Here is a 7,974-nt window from a genome sequence, read left to right on the forward strand (position 1 = left end):
ATATTATCCAACATTTCATTTGTGAACAAAGTCAGAAAAGGATCATGCACGCAAGTGTCATTCATCTTCCTGAGATCTACACATATCCCTATTTCATCCTTCTATTTCTTTTCCTGAACTACTATTGGGCTTACCCAATCAGATTCTTCCACTGACTCAATAATACCTGCTGCAAGCATTTTATCCAAGTATAAGCAGACACTTTCTTTATACTTCGGATTGAGGCAGTAAGGCCTTTGCTTGATCAGCGTCACGTCTGGTTTCAACGTAATTTTCAAAACTCCTAGGTCCCTTATTATCCCTTTTAAGTCTGAGAACTTCGTAGGGAACAAGTCCTGGTATTCACGGAGCAACTCAACGACTTATCCATTGTAGCATCATCCTAGTAGTCCCCTATTTGCACAAACTTCGGCTCCGCCTTTGTCTCGATGTTCACGTGTCTTATTTTCAGCGGCGCAGTGATATCTGTGTTCTATATTTGTGGCCCCTCAACTTCGTGGTGTCCTTCTGTTTCTAGGATATTAATGTTTCTTGGATCCTCATCTTCCTCTTCAGCAGTCACATTGTAGCACACGAGTGCATGGCACAGCTGGGTGGTCCAATCCAGTTGAATCAAATCCAAGGGATCATGTAGTATTCTGAAGATCACTGCTTTGACCTCCTGCAACACTTCATCAATGCACTCAAATCCATCTTCAAAGTTAAATGTCATCAAGAATCACTGTCTCAAAATATCCCACTCATTTGTGCCATGGCGAAGCTTTGTCTCCATGTACCAATTCATAGGAATTACTTCAAAGTTGTGACATAACAGATGCACCCACTTCAGTTGCAGTTCTGCTCCATAAGCATCGGTCCATTTGACTAAGTGATCACGCGGATCACTCCTTACATCGTATTTCTCTATCAACCATACCTTTGCGTGACCAAACCATACCCTCATCATTCTTCTATATTCACACCATCCATCGAAGTTGTCTTTATGTGTACCCCACCATCTTGTAGGCGTAGCATGCAATGCCAAGTCCAAGGCTTGGAAGCGATGCTTCTCCAGCACTTCCCTTTCAAATGCAACTAGAAATTTATCGACGTCAATTAAACCATCATAGTAAGGCAGACTTCTTACCTCCGATGATACGCAGCGCAACGATTTGGTCATCATGTTACATCGTAGCATAGATACTTCGTGCAATCTATTCTGCTAGTGTTCCAATTCCTCGTCTAAATCTGATGTACAGGAGCTCTCGCAGTCCAATGCAAGATGTCCATCAGCTGTAGTATTCACTCAATCTTGATCTCATGTCGTTATCTTATAAATCTGGTCCAAATCGTCATCAATTTCGTAATGACGGATTAGTTCACTGTAGTGTGATCCTTTTGCAGGGTCCAAAGATACTACTACGTGGAGAGATTTTCTTTCAAATGAAATCGTCTGCTTCTTCAAATTAATCACCCCGTTCATGTCGATAGTCCAATCAATCCCAAGGATTGCAGGGTAGGGATTATTGTCATCCACAATCTCTATCACTTCAAAACCGGCCAACGCGCTTGCGCCTCTGATATCGACTGTCACTCCCTATAGTCTTCCCATGGCGATAATCTTTTGCTGATTTTCCATCCTCAATTGAATATGAGACCACTGTAGCGTAGGTATCCCCATTCTCTCCCATGTTTGTTTAGGAAAAACATTCGTGTCAGACCTTAGATCCAGAATAACTTGGTCCATTTCATATTCTCCTATCTGTGCGGTGAGTCTCATCTCTCACCCTATTCTTGCCTTATGCTTACCAATATTCCTGACCACATGTGGGCCGTTAGGAGTATTACTACCGCATTTATTGTTCAACTCCTGTAATCCCTTGATGACCTTGCTATCCCGAAGTAGCTTCATACAGGTCTCCAAAAATGTGGTAAGCATAGATGGGTCCATTTCTTCAGATTTCTTATCTTGACTTCCTAAGGTAGAAGCCTCAGCGAAGCTTTTCTTTGCTTCCATGAAGGTCTCCTTCATGTGCTCCAAATCAAATCCAACCTCCTTTTCTAGAGCTTTGCGGACCCATTCACCTTCTTCAGGCTTCTTCCCCTTGTCTTCGCCAGTCATCATTCCACTTGGCAGCACGATGTTCACATTAGGATCCTCTTCGCGGGGTTCAGCCCTCATCATCTATAGATTCTGGGTAGCTTGCTGAGGCTGTGCCCCTTTTTTGCATATCTTATCTAATAATACAGGGAAGTCTTTTGTCGCATGGTCAAACTGAGTGCAATATCTGCACGACAGGTGCGTTGGGTTCGTGCATTCTCACGCGTAGTGTCCTGGTCCCCCACAGTTGTAGCAAATCACCTATCCTCGACCTCTACCAGGTCCTCCTCCACCTCAGCCTTGCCCGCACCCCTGAAATCCTCCTCGCGCTCCCCCAACGCCTTGATCCAGAGGCCAAGTTTCTGCCTGCACTCTATATGTGGGTGTTCTATCCATCATTAGCTCATAGCTACAATAATTATGCTCATCATGACCCACCGATTGACAGAAGTTGCAAAAGAGCTGTTGCGGTGTCTGTATAAATTTTTGCAGCACGTACCAATTGTTGGTCACATCTTTTCCAGCCACCTAACAGATAGCACACCATAGCGTGGGCCCTATACTTGGCCTTGCTTGAGCTTCCAGCCTCAGAGGCATCGACCCTCTTGCTGCAACATAATTCGCGAAGACGGGGTAGTGATCTTTGTCATGCCCCTAGCTTTTGCATTTTAGGCACCAAACTTCTTCGTGCACCTCTAGACGAATGACTCTATCCTTCTTCAGACTTTGGAACTCTAGGCAAAGGTTCTGGAACTGCGTGTGAATCTGCTGAACTCCAAAATTAGCATCCTGCATTGGTGTCTCATGCAATCTGCAAGGCTTCCACCTGGGTCCCAATATTTTGCTGTGATAAAGAAACCCTCAGATGAGGCAAGAGTGAAGCCACAAACCATTCACACTGCTGCCCATCTGTAAGATTCATGTTAGCTTCATGGATCGTGCACTTAAATCTTTGATCCAGATCCCAGGGTGTCTCGCTAGGCTTTATCATGATCTCCTTGAATCCAATAATTGATTGAGCTTCATACTTAGGCCTACTGAACTCCTTATTCAGCGTGGTTTGAATATCTGCTAATGAAGCCATCTAATTATCAGTGCAGTACTTAATGTACCATGTCAGTGCACATTCATGTAAAGTAGTGACCAATTTTTATTTCTTCATCTGATCGCCTGTTATACCCTGAGGCTACCATACGGCCTTCGCGACAAACCAAAACTGGTCTAGGTCCTCTATTCCCGAACCCTTGAAAACATGCAACTTTACTGCATTCATCATATTGAATGGTGGTGGAGGTGGTGGCAGTGTGGGTGAAGGTGTATGTGGCAGAGGTGTAGATGGAGGTGGTGTGGGTGGATGGGGTATTCACAAAAACCCTTGTCTTATCAATTGAACAACACTCTGCAGAGAAGTCTGTGTTTCTTCCTCATCGCCACTCAGAGGAGGTCAAATCAACGGGGCATATTCAGGGTCTATTTTCCCTCTGTCCCTGAAGATCTTTCCACTTCATGTAGCTCCAAACATAATGGTAGCTAAATAACCCACTTTTCACACAAGAGCATCTTAATCCAAGTATTTAAAGACCTTAAATACTTACCTTGCAGTCCCTTGAAGAAGTGGCTCTCTGCTTTGCTGTAACTGACTGAAGTATCAACCGCGAACTCAATCATGAATCCTCCTATGATATGATCGAGCCAGTGATCGACAACGTCTGCAATCTTATCTTCAGAGGCTTCCAATTTCTGCACTAACTTTGGGGTCCAAACTATCGGACCATCAAGCCTCCGCCTTCCTTGGTCATCTGCAAATTTAGCGATCCACTCGTATAACTCAACCAGGAAGGAACATAAGAAGATTTCTTGTATCTCTATGTATAGATATCTATCCAACCACTATTATTTTTTGGCTTAGTGAGCCCTGACCTAGGTTCAACATTAATTAGCCAAGCAAATCCCTACACTACTGGCCCTTTCGGCATCAATCCGCGGAGGGCAGGCTGAAGTCTCACTTGAAGCAGTATGGGGGAATGCAGGAACCAAGTTTCCACACCCAAAGATGGTAGTGATGTTGTTTTATACACTATATTTTCCTTCACGTATCTCGATAAGGCATTTAGGGCTTATCGATATACTTCTGTTATTCGGCTTTGAGACCTTCATGAAGGTCTACGATAGTCCTTCGCGAAGGTCTGCGGTCGTCCTTCGCGAACCCTAAACAGGTGATTTATCTACTTACACCCTTCTGTAATTATTCTTACCTCTTTATTTACCCGATCGGCTTAAGTATCTAATTACTTCAACATGCATTAAGATATTCTTCGTGTAAACAGATATTATTACTTGCATTCATATAACAAAGTGAAACATATATTTTCGCACATTAATATAGCATTAAATCATAATCCCAATATTCTTCATAACATAATCGCATGCATTTATAACAGAAGTAAATACATCAAACACATGTAATTCCAGAATAGTCCTCTTTATTGATGCTTCAGTTCTTCTTTATAGACTCTAACTATCATGCGCACATAGCTGCAGGAGTCCGTGCACTCAGCTGTGGACTTCTACCTTAAACCTCTACGCACATAGCTATAGAGCCTTTTTCCTACACTAAGACTCTTTGTTCTTAGCTCTTACCGACCCATTACATCAACATCCATTACCAAATCTAATATGAACTTCCTTAGACTCTTCTAAGACTTCCCTTTTTATACAATCCCATGCTCCGCAGACCATGGGTAGATATCCTAAAGCCGACATGAATTACATAAAAGGAGGGTGGGAACCCTTTATGACACTTTACATCTTCGCACTCCGCGACCAAAAAATGTGGAGACTTTACACTTTTATATACAAAGACTTGGGCTTTCTGCCTCAAAACTTGGGCTTTTAACCCCAAAAATGACCCTAGGGGACCCTATCCCAAATGGATGAAGCTTCCAAAGAGTTGTAAAACCTTACAACTTCTCAACCTTGTCTTCTATTTAGGTATCGAAAGCTTTCCATTGATCCTTTGCTAGTTGATCAAGTGATTGATCAAAATTCATCTTTGGTCAACCCCTCTATCTCTGAAAGTGAGCCTCGTGAGTCCATTCTCGATCAACCATCGGTTGAGAAAATGGTAGACATGACTCCACCTTCAGTTAATCGTACCTTTCTAGTGGAGAGTGAACCTCATATTGCTCAGGTTCTTCTGGTTTCTTGAGTTTCAAATGAACTGGAGGGAAATTGTCTTGTTCCTGAGGTGCATGAGAGTAGTTCTCCTATTCCCATAGAGAAAAAGGGAATTTCTTACGTTCCTATGACACCCCCTCTGAGTAGTTTAGTGACTTCTTCTGATTGTAGTTGACTAGAAGGATATCACCGTCCATCTTATATGCCTTTCCAGATTACAATACATCTTACCATATGGCTGTACCTAGCACAGTCATAGACGAGGGAACATCTGTTAGCATCCTATCCTCAATTTCTTGGCCAGCTTTGGGTTCTTCTCAACTTGTTCCCATCACTCAGAATCTGTTATCTTTTAACAGAGGAACCAGTCAACCATTAGGGATCCTTCCTAAGTTACCTATTACTTTGGGAGGAAAGGCTGTCTATATAGATGTGATGGTTGTAGAAGGCCCTTTAGATTTTAATTTACTTCTTGGTCGTGATTATGTTTATGTCATGGGAGCCCTTGTTTCTTCCCTCTTTCGAGTGATGTGTTTCCCACATTAAGGAAGCATTGTGATCATTGATCAACTTACATTCATTGGTCTTGAATCAACTCCCACTCAACCATCATCCCTAAATGGTTCTTATATCCAAGCGGTATCACCCCCGCCACAGGTTAACTATGTGACCACCTATTCCATGCCCATATCTACTAATGATCTAGTAGGTGATGTAGTACATCATGTACTGGGGGCTTTGGAGCTTGATTTTTCATTTGGATCCCTGGACATGTATCCGTTCTAGAGTGTTATTCTCCCATCTAATGAGAAACTCTTTGAAGCCATGGCCTCTTTTTGGTTTTGATAAAGGTGTCTTGGAGCAGAGTTCCTTGTCCTGTGTCAAGCTCCTTAAAAAATGAAACAAGGGATATGGAGTAGAGTTCCTTTTCTTGTGTCAAGCTCCTTAAAAATTGAAACAATGGCTATGAGGATAGTTCTTTTACTATGCCAACCTCGTTAAAAAATGAATTAGGTCCCCATGAGGATAGTTCTTTTACTATGTCAACCTCGGTAAAAAATGAAACAAGGTGTCATGAGAATGGTTCTTTTCTTGTGTCAAGCTCGTTAAAAAATGAAAGAAATCCCCTTCCAATTCGAGTCTTTGATTAGATCTCGTAAAATCCCCGCTGGGTATTTCACTTGATCTCGTAAGTGAACCTTCATTCCATCCACCTGTTAGTAGCGAGTCATCTACTTATGTGTAATTGAGTCATTATGCTGGGGGCATGTAAACTTATCTCAAGCATAGTTTATCTTTGTTTCAAGCTTGTGTAAAAATGAAACCAAATCCAAGCATAATTTCTGATGTTTCAAGATTGTGTAAAAATGAAACTATTTCCCACTTTACATCTCGTGATTGATGTTTTTATCAAACGATTTTTTCCAGATGAGCCTTGGTTTTTTCATTCCATCATCACCATCTCTTGGGCTGATCATACGCTTTCACTTGGATGTTTTACCCTTGCCTATGGAACATCTGTGATGAGTGGTATTCTTAGCCAACCTCTTGACCATTACATGTTTTGAGTAGTTTCATCATTACCGGAACCAATTGCTATCCTTTTTTACCACTCATTCCTCCAAGAGGAGTCATCTTTTAGCTCTTTTCTGACTCTTGAAACATGAAAATATCGTCAAGTACTTGTATTTTTCGAACTCGTTAAATTAAATGAATTGACGTCACCTCAGTATATGTTTACCCCCTTTTCAGGCTGGGATTTACTATTTATGAAAAAGGTACACCTTAGTTGATATGGTCAAGAGGTTATCTTGAATATTGTTTTCTACCTTTTCGGGTTCAAGGGATAAATTACGAAAAGGGACATGATGGAGTTTTATTTTTCGTCTCTTTTTCAAACTCTTTAAATATGAAAAAGATACCGAGTTATTCTTCCTTCAGACTCGTAAAAATTAAACAACAAAAGACTTGTCACCATGACGAGCCTGAGTTTATCTTTCTTAGGACTTGTAAAAATTACTAGGATGGATTCAGATGAAGGGTGAACTTATACGACAAGCATATGGTATCATGTTCAATCTTGTTTAAAATTAAAGAGGTACTCGCTAGAAATAGTGGGAAAAAAATGAAAGTGAAACATCTCTTGTATAGGCAGCATGTCGCTCTTGAACATGACACTCTTCTGTTTCTCGTGTTGGGTTTGGGATATCCTCACTTAGTCACTTTCCCTTCCGAGTTTGGGTAATCCATTTTGCCTCTCATCTGACTATTCTATTTCATCATTATGACCCTTGGTCCTATGTTGAGTCAAATGTTGCCACACTCTAGAGTCATGTTGCCAATATGTTCAAGAGAAGTCCTATCTGCAGTTTACTACCTATACATTGTCTGACTCTTTGCTACAGTCTTGAATCCTACTCATTTCATTCCGCTTTATTCCTTATTTCGTGTCAATGACGAGGGAATCATTATGACCCTCCTTCAACGGGTCACTTCCTGTTGACTTCAGCTCATTATCCAGGAAGATGACTTAGGAACTCCCTTTCAGTACCTTAGAACTTGCATGCCTTAATGGCAAGTTCTTTGCATTTGATGGTAGGTTTTCACTATTGAACTTCGATTAGATGATGCCACAAGTGTTAGAATTCAGCTTCATTTTCGCATTCACGAATTGCACTGTCGTACCTTGAGAACCATTATCATTACTGGTCGTATGT

The sequence above is a fragment of the Pinus tabuliformis genome, chromosome 1_2 (assembly GCF_031772625.1).
Source record: "Pinus tabuliformis cultivar Carrire ecotype Pingquan chromosome 1_2, CPIR1, whole genome shotgun sequence".
Classification (NCBI taxonomy): domain Eukaryota; kingdom Viridiplantae; phylum Streptophyta; class Pinopsida; order Pinales; family Pinaceae; genus Pinus; species Pinus tabuliformis.